This window comes from Muntiacus reevesi, chromosome 3 (genome assembly GCF_963930625.1).
Source record: "Muntiacus reevesi chromosome 3, mMunRee1.1, whole genome shotgun sequence".
NCBI lineage: Eukaryota > Metazoa > Chordata > Mammalia > Artiodactyla > Cervidae > Muntiacus > Muntiacus reevesi.
Window position 1 is genome coordinate 190,850,211 of NC_089251.1, and position 16,407 is coordinate 190,866,617.

Below are 16,407 nucleotides of genomic sequence, written 5' to 3' on the forward strand. Positions count from 1 at the left end.
GATCCTGAACTGTATCTTGGAGGAAAAATAGAAATGTATTTGGTATAGACAATGAAGGGAATAAAGCAAACATGCCAGGCAGAGGGAATATGATATGAGCATGGACTTTATTCTGAAAGCTTATGTGGATGCTGAGTGACTGCCAGAGGACTGAGTTTGTAACTGTTCTAATCTATTAGATTATGTGATCATATATAGATATAGGTACACATATAAGTTATGAAAAACCTAGACAGCATATTAAAAAGCAGACATTACTTTGCCAACAGAGATCTGTATAGTCAAAGCTATGGTTCTTCCAGTAGTCATGTGTATGGATGTGAGAGTTGGACCATAAAGAAGGCTGAGCACCAAAGAACTGATGCTTTCAAACTGAGGTGTTGGAGGAGACTCTTGAGAGTAACTCGGACAGTAAGGAGATCAAACCAGTCAAGCCTAAAGGAAATAAATCCTGAATATTCCTTGGAGGGACTTATGCTGAGACTGAAGCTCCACATACTTTGGCCACCTGATGCAAAGAACCGAGTCATTGGAAAAGACCCTGATCTGGAAAAGATTGAAGGCGGGAGGAGAAGGGGAGGACAGACAACAAGATGGTTGGATGGCATCCCCAGCTCAATGCACATGCGTTTGAGCAAACTCCAGGAGATACTGAAGAAAAGGGAAGCCTGGTGTGTTGCAGTCCATGGGGTCCCAAAGAGTTGGACACAACTGAGCAACTGAACAACAAGCTTCTACAAACAAAACAACTTCATCTACAAACAATTCATCTCAGACAGGAGCCAATACCTCTAAAATTGCCCCAGGACACTGTCAGTTTTACTCTGTGATTTTTGTCTCCCTCCCCTCTGACTAGTCCTGACCTGACCCTGACTTTGGATTCCACTTTGAAGGTGTGGGTGAGACTCCCCGCGCCCTGCTGTGATGCAGCCCTGTGGGACGGATGCTGAAGCTGAAGCTCCAGTACTTTGGCCACCGGATGCGAAGAGCTGACTCATCTGAAAAGACCCTGATGCTGGGAAAGATTGAGGGCAGGAGGAGAAGGGGACGGCAGAGGATGAGATGGCTGGATGGCATCACCAACTCAATGGACATGGGTTTGAGTAAACTCCGGGAGTTGGTGATGGACAGGGAGGCCTGGCGTGCTGCGATTCATGGGGTCTCAGAGTCAGACATGACTGAGTGACTGAACTGAAGTGTGGGACTTAATTGGAGTTGGTTAGACCTGGAGTTTTTCAGATCTGAGTAATCATGGGAGGAAACTAAAAGGAGAAGGTGACTGGTGAAAATTATTTTTCTGTATAGTGTTATGTTCCAAAATATAGAATTGAATTATATCCTAAATTTCTCACATATTAAATATATAAAATGTGAGCAAAATAACATGGTTATGAAAGGATTATGGGTATAGAGGTAACATTGATTAAAAAGCTATTTCATATTCAATAAGTAATATGATTTAATCCCCACTAATCCCATTGTGTATTTTTTATTAGTCCCACTTTATAAGTGAAGAAAATGCAGCTCAAAGAAGACAAACAACATGCACCACGTTATAAATTAGCAAGACAAATAACTAAGATTTGAACTTAGCTCTTTAACTCAGAAGGCTAATTCTCATTGGGGCTTAAAGAAGAGCCAAAACCTGGCTCTCAGCAGAGCTTATCAATTTACATACTTAATAAAAGAAATAACTTATCTAGCCTCCACTCCTTCATTGTTTCATAGAGTTTTCCAATCATAAACTAAAGACGTCAATAAAATTTACATTTACAATCTTTCAGTTCTTTCCATTGATTTGTTTCTGTTACTTTTATTGATCATGTGCTCAAAATTAACCTGTTCATAATTTACTTGCCTTGCTTTGTGGTCAAGGAATAGTGGCCTTTTGAAATTTTATTAGCTACTTTGTTGTTTATTTTTAAAAGTCAGTAAAGTGTACTGGTCAAGGAAAGTCCCCAATTAGTTGCTAATGACCAATTTGAAGAGTCAGTCAATATCTGAGCTTTTATTGAATCTTCAGCAGGTTGTATTCTAGAATGCAGCCCACTTCATTATAAGTTAAATCTGTTAGACTGTACCTATTTATTTCCACACAAAAGCAGCAGAGTAATATTTATTGCTATATGCAATATGGGTTACTTAAAGATTATATAAACATTGCAAGTGTAAATGAACTACAAGTAGATGGTGAACCTTTATAGTGTATCGACTTACAACCTCAATTCAAATTGAGGTCATGTAATGTTAATGACATAAAAGCCAGTCATCATTACCCACACAATTATGGCTGACATTTTTCTTCTGAATAGTATCCAGACTAAGTAAATTTATATGGATTTGTAGCTTAAAAAACCAAGTCTAAACAAAAAACAAGTAATATTTATTTTCACTATACTGTATATTTCATTAGAGATTAAAATATGTACACTAGAGAATAAAAAGCATACTATTCTGTAATATATATATTTAGTAAATAATCTAGAAAAAGGCTAAGTTTATGTAATGTGAAAAATAGAAATTCTGCTATCATATGGTAAACATTTAGAAATGCGCCAAATTTTCACTGTTTTTATTTGAATGTTTTTACACTATATTTGCTTGCTCAAACACTGTGCTATATTCATGCAATTTTGCATGATCTTGATGATCTGACTTAAAATCCCACATTTTGGTTTGCAATGGCAGAGACATCTTTAAAAACCTGCATATGGAGATTTTACTTTATTAATGTGGAGTTGTTGTTTTATCACTCACTGTCTGACTCTTTTGCAACCCCTCAGACAGTAGCCCACCAGGCTCCACTGTCCATGGGATTTTCCAGGCAAGAATTCTGGAGTGGGTTGCCGTATCCTTCTCCAGGGGATCTTCCAGATGAAACCTGCGTCTCTTGCATTACAGGCGGATTCTTTACTGCTGAGCCCCCAGGGAAGCCCAATCGTGGAGTAGCTACTATTAAACTGTTCACAGATAACAGCAATGAATTCTAAACAAAATACATGTTTTAAAATTTCATACTTGAAGACATTGAAGAGCAACCCAAAACAGGTAAGTAAACCAGGAGGGATGTATATGCTTAGAAGGAAGATAATGGATGTCTTAGACCGCACATGTAAGGTGACTAAAACTCAAACCCACATTTCACTGTCTTATTTTAACTTTACTGTCTTAAAGAACCAGAAACAGAACTAAGAACAATTACAGCTGCTATAAAGTGAGGAAGAAATGCTACAAAAAAAGAAAGCTACGGGAACCTCAAAATATGCATATAAATTCTTCCCAAGTCTCTTATCAATACCAGATATACATATATGCCCTAGGCAGGCTCCAAGTTCACTGGTTGGGAATAAATGAACAAATGATCAGAACAAGTGATCATAGTTGCTGCATTCCATAAGCGTGCAAAAAGTTTGGAGTTGGAGTCCAGATAAGTAACTAATATAACAAAAAACTAAAAGACTGATGACTATTCTTCAAAAGAACATAACAGAATACTGAGTTTTCTACCATGGACTGTTTATAACATTCAGAATGCAATTGTGTAAAAGAGATATTAGATAGACATACAATGAAACAAAAAAATGCCACCCATACTTAGAAGAAAAGCAGTGAATGGAAAACAACACTGATATCAACCAGATTTTGATATTAGTATCCAAACAATTTTAAGCAGCTTTCATAACTATGATCACAGACATACACACGCACAAATGCTTATAATAAAAAATAAAGTCCATAGAAACTACAAAAATGCCAAATATACATTCTAAAACTGGAAAATGCAATATCTAGGATAAAAAAAAATCATTACATGAGATCAGCAGAAAAAGGTCAGTATCACATAACTAAACTTGAATATAATTTAACAGATTTTCCCCAAGTTGTTTAAATATGTATCAATGTTAAGAAGAATTGTAATGTTGCATATGTGCATGCTCAGTTGCGCGGTTGTGTATGACTCTTTGCGACCCCATGGGAGGCACAACATAAGACACGACAATTAAAGCAAAGCTACGGTGGATGAAGGGATCACAGTGAATGGACACACAAGTCAGTGCGGCTCTTACGCTTTGCATTAGGCAGACATTATTTAAATGACTGACAGTACCAAATGTTTAGATGTTTTGGGGTTCAACTGGAATTCCACTTCATTGTTGTTAGGAGTGTAAATTAGCACACCCATTTTAGAAAACAGGCATTTTTAAGTAAATCTAAACCTAGATCTTCCTCACAACCCCAAATCTCACTCCTAAGAAAATACGCAGGGGAAATAATGACCATGAAAAGGCCTATACAAGAATGTCCATAAAAGCTTTCATCATAATAGCCAAATAAAGAAACAGCTCAGGTTTCCATCCATGGGAGACTTCATACAGAAACTGTGGTATACAATGGAATATTATTCAGCATTAAAAAGGATCAAACTATTGATATATGCCACAACAAGATGAATCCCAAAAGCATTATGCCAAATAAAAGACAAAACAGTTTACAAAACAGTTCACATGTTGTTATTCATTTATGTGATCTTTTAGAACAGGCAAACATATTGTGAGAATAAAACAGAATTTTTTAAATGGCTGACTTTAAGGGGAGAGGCTGGGAAGAGGCATAAAAGAAATCTCTGGGCTTATGGTAATATTCTTAAGTTTGTATTATACAGATACATATGTTTTTTAAAACTCAGTGTTAAAACTGATGAATAAATGTTGCACTCACTTGTGCATTTTACTGTGTATAAAATCTACCATAAAAAAGTGAACTGATATTAAACTTAATTTATGATATTCATGATGAAGTGCTTGGCACAAAGTGTGCAACAGATCAAAGTATAAAGATGGATACTTATATATGAATTGACAAAAGTATGATAAAGCTTATACAGAGAGATACTAATTTTAGAATCTAGAGGCTAAGTATATGGATATTTATTGTATGATTCTTACAACTTTTCTACATGGGGAAAATTTTTCTTAAATTTTGGCAATATATAAAAATACTATATATACACACACATAAGTGTATATCTGTGTATAACCATATATACACATACACACATATATATATATACACTTCTGTATAAATGATTTATGTCATTATTTGGGTTTTATAAGTTTTCAATACCAGTAACAATAAAATTTAAACCTGACATTTCTCAAATCAAATGTGGAAAATCTGTTTAGACAGTATAAAGGGAAATAGTCTTTTCAGTTTTGTTTAGAATCAGAAAAACTGAGCAAAAGAAAGCAATGGATTAGCCAAACAGTAGAATGCCTCTCCAAGACACTTGCTGGCAATTAGCAGGTTAATTTATTTTCCTTATACAGCATTCCAGTCCTTCCAGTTTTTATTTCATAAAAATGAAGAACTTTGACTTAGCACCATATTTAATATGTAAGTGTTGTCTTTTGAAGAACTACAAGTGAGTCAGAGAGAAATGCATTTAACATATCAGTAAGTGATCTATTGTGTGGCAGACTCAGGTTCATTCCTGAGGATTTAGGCAATGTTTCTTTAGGTGATGATCTAGAATGCTCTTATCCAGTAGGAAAAAGAAGTCTATTTCAAATATGAATTTTACAAATGAGGAAAATAATTCCCAGAACCTAAGTGGCACAGCTGGTTTTCAAACACAATTATTGCAAACCCAAATAAGTTAGAACTAATTTCAGCATTAAAGATCCACCCTCATTCCCCTTCCTGATCTAAATGAAAATCCTTTTCTCCTCCTATGTCATTCCTGAGATTTGCATCATCTAGTTCTCCCTTTCTCTTCTATATGCACACCACAAGACAACTTCGCAATTTTACAAGTCCATAATCTATTTCAAAGTTTCCATTTTAAGAAAGCACTCCTTCAAGCTTCTTATCGTAATTGAAGTCTTGATTCCCTCTGACAATCACACTTCCGTAGATCTCCCCAGTGGATCCCTAGAATCACTGGGAGAGGAAAAACAGCCTCCTTCTAGCTTCTAAATGCTACTTATGAATTGGTTCCTCTCACTGTCATTCAAAACTTATTAAAAAGTCAAATCATCTAAGTTTTCTAAGTGCTCATCCCTGTTAACTGATTTCATGAAGACCATCAACAAAGACATTGATAACTGATTCACAATAATCTTTATCCTCCAAATCTGTCATTCTTACTAAATAAGTGAACATAAAATAATAAAAAGTTATTGCATAGAAACCAGAAAATATTAATATGGTAGTTTAAGGATAAATATGTCTTACTTCTAATCATAATTCTAAGATTTCTGCTTCCAATGAATTATTTTGTCTCTGGCTTAATGTTATCTATTTATCCTTACTCTCAGATAAGCATATATTAATACTACCTTGCCATACATCCCAATACAACATCACTCACACTAGTCTTCCTTCATGAGTCCACTTCCTCTCATCTACAAAACTGCTAGGGAAATTATGTTCCTAAAATTAAATCTACTCACATCATTTTCTTGTTTAAACCTCTGTGAGTTGCTGGTTACCTAATAAGATAAGCAGTCAAATTTCTTGATAATCCGAATGTTTGTAATCAGGCCACTATCTACCGCTCTAAACTCAACTGTTTCCATCCTCTCTAATATCTTCCTACATGTCCAGAGAACTGGCATCTTACTGCTTACAGACATATCAGATGTTTTGAAAATTCTTTGTCATGACATTATGTTGTCCCTCCTACATACAGTGTTTTCCCTTTTTGCGTACATGGTCATCTACCCATCTTGCATGACCCTGCTCAAATATCCGTTTTTCTGTGAAAGTATTTCCTGACTTTGCAAGACAGAATTTGTTATTTCCTTCCTGGTGTCTACATAGTACTTAGTTTATATTTTATTCTAACCCTTATCACACTGAAACTTTTCATACATTTTACAGTGGATCTCTGGTCTATAACATTTAGCACATAATAGCACTCAAATTTAAATTTATTCAATGAGAATAAACTCATGCACTTGTACACTTGAACAATCTTTCTAGAGAGAAATCTGGCAAATAAAACTATTAAACTAATCAGATCCTTGATTTAGCAAAAATACAGAATTCTGTTTTGGTACCCTAGCTCACTAAAATAATTAAAGAAACCCAAGCTATTTTAAAAATGCAGTAGACCTCTATCACTGCTTATTTGTCCAACACCCAGCCTCCATGTCTGTTCTTAGCTAACTGGCTTTGTATTCAGTACAAAGGGCATGAAGCACCCCACCGTTTGCCAAGAATATGGAAGTCAGGGAGGTCTTTCTTTTCCCTCCCTCTAGCAGTTTGGGCCATTTGTGCACGTGATTCTGGCCTTGGGCTCTAACTCTGGAGCACCTGACGCATAGAGTTGGGGAGAAAAGGAAAATAAGATCATAATAGTGCAAGAGAAAATAGAACCAGGATGAGAAGGGAAGGAAGTGATGACAAGAATGTCTACAAAGGGACCCTGACTAGATTTATCAAGCAGTGACACATAGGAATCACCTTGAGGTTCATCATCTCCTAAGCCTGGTTTTCAAATCTTTCCAGCAATTATGCCAGCTCTGTGATAGATTTCAAATATACTTCTGCTTAAGTTAAACAGTTTTGGTGATTTCTGTTGCTTGTGATCAAGAGCTCAGAGGGATATAGAGATCACATATTATGTCTCCACATGCACACACACACACACACACACGCGTGCGCGCACACACACACACACATACAGTGAAGATAGGAAGACTGAGAAAACAACTTTATTAAAAGTAACAGTATGGATAAATATATTATATATATAGCTACTTCATCTAAACATCTTTAGGATAAAGTGTGAAACAATAGTAGTGGAAACAATCAGCTTTTACACACAGACCCAGGGCTGATTAATGGTCACGTCCAAAACTGGCCACAGCATCACTTTAAATATTTCCTGGTGAAAATTTCCTTCCAGGTGGTTTTGTCTCCAAAATGCACTTTATTTTGGTTACCTTTGTGTGAAGTTTGATAAACCAGCATTTTAAAATGACAGTGATCTAATTCATATCTTAAAATCTTCCTAATGTAGTTTGGCTAAAAGATATCCTAAATATATTTTCTTATCTTCATCAGTTTAGACTAAATGAATATTGTCGAGTAGCTGTCTTCACTGCCTCTGCCTAGCATATTACACTACTTTTAAATTAACATTCAGAAATATTGATAAACATATTTGTATATTGATATATGTATTTTAATTTCTCAAATGTTTCTTGTTAACATCTATGGTCCAGCTCACAACAGCCATCATTAATGTAATTGATTACAGACAGTACCTAGAGTTTGTTATGGGAAAGTCATCCAATCTATGAATTCTCTCCGATATATTCAATTTATAAATAACTTTTAAAAATCATCACATATTTTTTACAGCAACACAATACACATTTCTCCTTCTCTCTCCTCCTCTGTCATCTTAGTCTTGGTTCACAATATTTCTCTTGCTTGGTTATGCTGAGCATCTCTATCCTCTCAAAAGAATAAGAAAAAACTGTCTGTTTGAATGTTTCTAACTTTCCATTTCAGTCTCTAGGTCTGTGGAGCATTTTTTAAAAATTTCATGCGGCAAACAGAGATGTTTGCAAGTAATTCAGCATTTGAAAGACAAAAGAGAACCTGCCAATTTAAAATGTTCTAAGACTTGTCAAGGAAGAAAGGAAGATACTTGACGGAAATCCTTAGCTATGTGGGTGTGTAGGAACACATTGGTATAAAACAAAAATGGGACAAAACAAAATGTTGCTGAAGAGAATGATTTCCAGCTGTGCACTGTAAGAAGCAACTTAATGCTCTTGATCCATGATGCAGATGAAGAGTTTTATAGAACTGGAAAATGAGTCCAATGTGAATTAATAGCCATCTAGACAAAACAATGTTTGTAAGCTGGGGGAAAAAAGAATGCTAAATCCAGTTGTTCAGAAAAATTTAAAAAAAGGGCACTTATTCTAGTCCTACCCAGCCTTTCAAATGTGTCTTATACTGTTGTTTAGTTCTCCCCTTTTCAGCTTGGTTCTCCAAAAATAAATGGATATTTTTGGAGGCTTAAGGGTTGGTTTAGTCTCCTTTCTACTTTTTTAATCAGAAAAAGTACATTTTCTACTTAGCTCATGTTAAAAATTGTTTACTTTTTTCATTCTAAACAGACTAAGATGAACATTTAAGTATTTTGAATATCACAGGAAACAAAACAAACCAGATGCAAATTCACATACTCCAATGGGTCTTTAGCAAGATATGCTTTTAGAATATCAACTCTGTGTACAGATATTCTGGCTAAAATAAGGACTCCACAAGTCATGGTGAGATCAAGTGCCATCTTAGCCTCTTTACTCAACCAAGCAGCTATACGATTTTATTGATTTTCAGACAAAGGATAAACATTGACCTTAGTAAGGTAAGATTACATCATCAATTCTCAATAATCTAAAACAATATACATAAGAAAATAACTGCCACTATGACATGGATTTCTGTTAAGAACACTAACAGACACATCAGGGAGGACATGACATTTCTAACACAATGACTCAAAGTAAGGCATTTGTATGCACTCAAAGTTTCTCAAATGCCTCCAAATATATTTTTTAAACCAAATCTCTAACTACTATATGCAGATTGAAGTTGACCACACTGTATCTGATCAATAAAGACTTCTTGACATGGATAAATTCATTCAATCAGTTCAGTTCAGTTGCTCAGTCATGTCCAACTCTTTACGACCCCATGGATGGCAGCACGCCAGGCCTCCCTGTCCATCACCAACTCCCGGAGTTTACCCAAACACATGTCCATTGAGTCAGTGATACCATCCAACCACCTTATCCTCTGTTATCCCTTTTCTTCCTGCCTTCAATCACTCATAGCATCAGGGTCTTTTCCAATGAGTCCATTCTTCACATCAGGTGGCCAAACATTGAATTTTCAGCTTCAGCATCAGTCCTTCCAATGAATATTCAGGACTGATTTCCTTTAAGATGGACTGGTTGCATCTCCTTGCAGACCAAGGGACTCTAAAGAGTCTTCTCCAACACCACAGTTCAAAAGCATCAATTCTTGGGCAGTCAGATTTCTTTATGGCCCAACTCTCACATCCATACATGACTACTGGAAAAACCATAGCTTTGACTAGATGATCTTTGTTCAGCAAAATATCATCTGTAGGGTAGATTGAATAGATTTTTTATCTAACTTTTAAATTTATATCCTCAAAATACAGGTTCCCACTATTGGCATTTCAATTATTTTTTGAGGACCTGGTGGACACTGCTCTGGTCACAGAATTTCTAGTCCTTTCAATCTGCATAGAAATCTTACTCAATATCCATTTAAAATCAATATCCACAAACTGCTTTAATTTTTTTTTATGCTCCACTTGTAGAAAAATCTGGAATCATCCTAGAGGTTTTCAAAATCACATGATAAAAGTAATTATTATAGCTAGGGCATTTATTTAGTATATACTAACATAAGGGTACCCAAAATATTCACTGAGGGGGTGGCAGCTGGGGAGAAATAGACTGTTTTCCTCCTTCTTCCAACCTCACTTCAGCAATATCAGCAGAGCATATGTTCATTATCTCCTCTCGTCTCTCCTGCCTGGCTTCCAAAACCAAGCCTACAAACTAGATGTCTCTTTGGCAGGCTTGGCTGCAAATTCAAAATGAGAAGTAAGAAAGGCAAAGGAGAGGAAATGCAAAACACTTTTAAGTCACTGAAAATTAAATTTAGAACCTTAAATTGGCAATTACCCCCAAACAGAGGTGTTTATAATATAGAAAACAAATTTAAAAACCTCTGTGTCTGCTGTTGACAATCCAAAGTATAAAAGTATAACAAATCTCTAAATTAATTGCTATGCAAAGAGCATGAGCTTGTATTTATGGCCCTCAAACAAAAATATCAGAAGGGGCTCATGTAAGCTTTGATGCACATAATAACAGTGCGAAAGATGCTGTTCCCCATGGGTCGAGCTCTTTAAGAACTGCTACACAATTTCTTATTTCTAATGATGAAACAGATAGTTTAAAAAAAAAAAGAATACTGTCCTACACTGTGCTTCCTTTGGCTTAGAAGATCTAGTCAAAAGAAAAAGTCACATTCATTTACTTTGCCCTTTTTTGATTTGTTTTTTTATCAGTAAGTATCAGAATTCCTCAGGGCTTGATCTTAAATCCTGTTCTTACTTCATTCTCATCCTCAAATATTCTCCAAATAATCCCCAGTAATCTCATCTACTTCTAAGATATTTACATACCATCTGCATAGTCAACAACACCGAAGTCCAGGCCAGATACTTTTTGGAGTTCCAGGTTTAATTATCCAAATACCATCATGACACCTCCACTTAGATGTCTCTCACTAGCATCCCAAATTTAATTCACCCAAAGAAGAGCTTGTGATTTCCAGGGTCAAAGCACCACCACCATCCCCCTAATAGCCATCCTGAGTTAGCCACTCCTGAGTTCTCTCTAGCTCAACACATTTTATTTTACTCACTCAGTGTCTCATACAGAAACCTAGGAGTCATTGTTGATGCATTCCCTCACCAAACACCATTCTAACTCCAAGATTAATCTCAGATCCGTATGTTTCTCCCTAGTGCCAATACCAAGCCACAGGCATTTTTAACATCTGGACTTTTGCAATAGCTTCTTAAATGGCTTCTTAAATAGCTCCTGATTACCCTTTGCCTTTCTTCAATCCATTTTCAATGAGATGGATTTTCCTACAATGCAAATCTGATCAAGTCACTCCTATTAAAATCTTTCATGGGAATACCATCTCACTTAGGTTAAAATTTTAAATTATCCTATTTTATATAATATTCTTTCATCATATTCAAATAAATTGCCTTCAGTCAGCTTCTAAAACAAGGCTCTGCTTTTTCTTTCCTCAGGATTTTGCCTAGAAATCCCTGTCCCTTAATTTTCCTCCACTCTTCATACCTTCCTATCTTTCACAATTCTTTCTTTCTTATACCTTAAAGTTTCTGATATCTTTCCTAACAGTTTCTTAACACCTCTCCATTATAATTCCTAATTATGCTATGTTTTTCCCATGTGTAATTTTACATAATGATTATTTGCCCAAGGTCTATCTCCCTTGCTGGAGCTGAAGCTCCATGATGGAAGAAACACGTTCCTTCGCTTACTCAGTACCCCTGTGTTCCTTGAGCCCAGCCATGGCTGGGCTCACAGAAGTGCTCAAAATACCCTCAAAGGAGACTCATCTCAGAATTTAGGGTATAGTCACATTCTGAAGAAGTGGAGAACTTCCTTTTGTCAAAATACAAAAGAATAAAACATGGAAAAAGCAAAACACAACAGAACAACATACAAAAAATGGATACCTCTCTTATTGTTTTAGTGACTTCACAAGATAAATAATGTTAGCATCCAGGGCTAAAACCATTATTTTCATAAAGTTCATTGAGTTAACTGTCTTCTTAAATCCACGTCCTTTGGTCTGGGTAGGTTCTTATTTTCTGTCTTGAAAATAAACAAACTGTCTTTTGTGTTTTGTGTGAGCCACTGTGAATTCTCTCTGGAATTTGATTGGTTTGGTTGATAAACCAGAAGTTAGATTTATTGAATGATATATTTCCCAATATCCTAGTCCATGTCCGTCCTCCTCCAAAAGTCTCCCTACAAAAATAAACTCTTTAGAAGAACATAAATGTTCTAATAAGTACAAAGTTAAGCCCTTTGCTGGAACTTTATGCTGTCTCCTCCCTTCCAAATTGTACAGGCTCTTAGCCTGATCCATAGGGTGAAGATTTAGAATGCGAGTTGCATGAAAAAACACTTCACAGCTGACTCAAGCATCTAATTCAGTTTTATGCTTTAAAAGCAAATTCTACACAGCTTCAGTACATCTATGGAAATACTTGTTTTATAGACAAATTTTTTTCAAAGTGAGATTTGACAGTGTTTATAGCAAAACACTTTGTTCTCCAACAGCTGTTTGAACACACACATAAATATGCAAGAAAACTCGCAAATATTCTGTTTGCTCTTGTAAATACTTGAAGTGAAAAAATCAGCATTTTACAGTCATTTAGCATAGTGTTGCTAATAATACTTTTCATTTACCAAGCACATATAAACTCAGATATAACGAGGTTTTTTTCAATTTTGCTTTTGCCTTTTTACCATCATTCTTTGACCACTAAACTCTAAGTTCCTTGAGGGCTGAGAGCATAATTCACAAAACTTCTTATTGTCAGAGACAACCAGTGAAAGTGACATCAAACAAATGCTCAGTTAAGATTCAAATATTAATGAATCTCATTAATGAATGACATTTGTATATTGCTTTCATCATATCAGTTCTAATTTTCTTTTTAAAATTCTGAAGTATATTTGTTCTAGTTTGATCTAAAACAAAAACAAAACTAAGAACCATAAACTTTCCTTTGTTGCATAGTATGTACTGTTAATGTTTGTTTGAGTAATGCAATTCATTGATCATAATAAAAATGTAGATGCAGTGGACATTGGGGTACATGGGTCTCTTTCTTTCTTTTTTTTTTTTTTTTTTCATGGGTCTCTTTCAATTATGATTTTCTCAGGGTATGTGCCCAGTAGTGGATTGTTGAGTAATATGGTAGTTCTATTCCTAGGTTTCTAAGGAATCGCCATACTGTTCTCCACAGTGGCTGTGTCAATTTACATTCCCATGAACAACAAAAATAAATAATTTTTTAAAAAGTGTAGCACTGAATTTTATAAAATATATTATCTCTTAACTCTGACAACAAAACTATAAAATAGATAGAATAGGTATTATTTGCTTGAATGTATAGATAAAATAACAGAACATCAGTAATGTTAGACCATTTCCTAAATATAGAGCTTGTATTTTTCAAATCCAATCCCGATTTCTCTTTGAAATCATATTTCAGTGAACATATTCATTGAATTTCTCCAACTGTCCAGGCACTCAGCGAGGCAGCAAATTTAAGAATGAACCCCAAGGCAGCCCTCTCACCTTCACAGAGCTTCAGACTAGTACAAGAGAATTCTATAATAGAATTTTTGTATAAGTTATATTAGAAAAATTTTCACCTTGGAAACAATAAATGAAGGACTGGAGGAAGGGCTGAGACAGGTAGCAAGGAGAGAATTTCAGAGATACTCAAAATAAGTGTGGCCAAAGGTCAAGCGGTCAAGCCTAGAGGGTGTCCCAAGGTAAATGTGGATACAAGCCCAGAGAAACCAGGGTCAGTTACCTTCACCTTAGACACGCGGGCAAGGACCTGAAATCTGAGTTTGGCGATGAAGCTATTAAAGCTACGGATCTTAGAGAAGCCCATCTGATTCTGAGTCAGCTACTTTCAAAGGGAAAAACTGTATTTTTTGCTCTAGAGGGAGCCTTTGCAATGAGTAAAGGCAAAATAGCTCTACAATTAGTTGCTCTAGAAATCTGAGGAAAAAGTAACTATCCCATTCCTAAAAATACACTTACCTTTTTCAAACTTTGAAAATTTCTGAAAAGCTACTGTCAAAATATGATCCAAAATAGCTTAGTCTGGCAGGTTATAAACATTTTCAAAACTTGTCTTTGGTCTTACGGGGGCTTTTCCCCAGTTTTTCTCACAATTATGTGGAAGCATGTCTTTTTTCTTCAATTATTAGTAGACATTAAGACATCAGAGAAGGCAGTGGCAACCCACTCCAGTGCTCTTGCCTGGAAAATCCCATGGACGGAGGAGCTTGGTAGGCTGCAGTCCATGGGGTCGCGAAGAGTCGGACACGACTGAGCGACTTTACTTTCACTTCTCACTTTCATGCATTGGAGAAGGAAATGGCAACCCACTCCAGTGTTCTTGCCTGGAGAATCCCAGGGATGGGGGAGCCTGGTGGGCTGCAGTCCATGGGGTCGCAGAGAGTCGGATACGACTGAAGCGACTTAGCAGCAGCATTAAGACATCATCCTCACAAACTTTATGTTCTTTAATAACTTTGAAGTGAAGTGAAGTCGCTCAGTCATGTCCGACTCTTTATGACCCCATGTACTATAGTCTACCAGGCTCCTCCATCCATGGGATTTTCCAGGCAAGAGTACTGGAGTGGGTTGCCATTTCCTTCTCCAAACTTCAGTCAACTGCAACTGTTTTAATTTTCTTTAGAGTCTGCCCCTGCCTCTAAATAAATACCATTATACATATGTCAAAGACCTTTAAAAAGTGTTTTATTGTCACTAGAATCCATGAGTTTGGGTCACAGAGAAGAGAGGAATAGGATTCTGTAGAGTTTGCAGTTATCCACATTGAAACGTACTCAGTTCTGAATCTTGTTTGGTAGTCAAGTGACTGAGAGATGTTAATGGAGTCTAGGATATACACTACTGGACATGAACCAGAACATCGCTTTCAGCATCCAGGGATGATGCATCTTTGGCAGATCATTCTTACTATAAGTATGATATCCAAAATGAGACATTCTTGCTTCAAAGATATTACAGAAGTTGTCTGTGTAACCGTTCTCTAATTAAATATTCCTAATCAGTCTTGCTTTTCAAGAGTATCATTCTACTAAAGTTCCATCCACTTCTGAATTTTTATATGCCACCACACATGATGCACTCTTATTTATACTTTCTAGTATTTTAATTGCGTGGTAGTTAGAGCTCTTCATTGCTGATGGATAATGAGCTCTCACATCACTATGGTATCACAAGCTATTTTTTTCTCCACACTTGCACACACAGTAATTTCTCCCTCATCTTGTTTTAGTGTCATGAGATTTTTGCTTCCAAAGTAAATTGCTCTTCAGTTTTATATAAGTAACTTATGATTTCTGTCTTCCCATTTCTCTAACTTCTCTCCTTGTATCTTTAATATCTTTAACCTGTTTTGCACTATTGATTAATAATACACTACATCATCTAAAATCATATCTAGATAATGTATTAAATCATTTTAGAAGTGATACATACATATATACCTATATGTATGTATATGTATCACTGGATTCAGTCATGTCAAGACAGCCAAGGGTTGGTCGTTTTTGGTTATTTTTTCTTGTTCATACTGAATCTCATCATTGCTACCAGTCTGGCTTATGGCCAGAAGTTACTGGTCAGAATAAAATATTCCAAAAGGTAATTATTTTACTTAAAATATTAATTATAAAGAGTTAGCAATACAAAAAGTTTAAATGCAGACATATATAAAAGATTAAACTTAAGACTTCAAAATTTATTAAAAACTCAAGAAGGTTAACTTGTTGAATGAAATGTTTTCAGTATATAGATTTATTCACTCACAAAACTGTAAACACTAACTGGTCCCAAGCATGTTGAAACAAGAGATTTAAACAACACTTTCAGAATACTATATATTTGCTTGGCTATACAAACATGTCCAGTAAAATGTTATTCTTTTGAGATGTATAATTTGTCAACCTT

The 16,407-nt window shown here is 35.7% G+C and overlaps 1 protein-coding gene across 1 annotated transcript in view; it reads right to left on the reverse strand.

The window, feature by feature from the left end:
- The window catches only part of LAMA2 (laminin subunit alpha 2), a 673,037-nt gene that overhangs the window by 517,037 nt on the left and 139,593 nt on the right, over window positions 1-16,407 (reverse strand). The gene's annotated exons all lie outside the window — the stretch shown is intronic.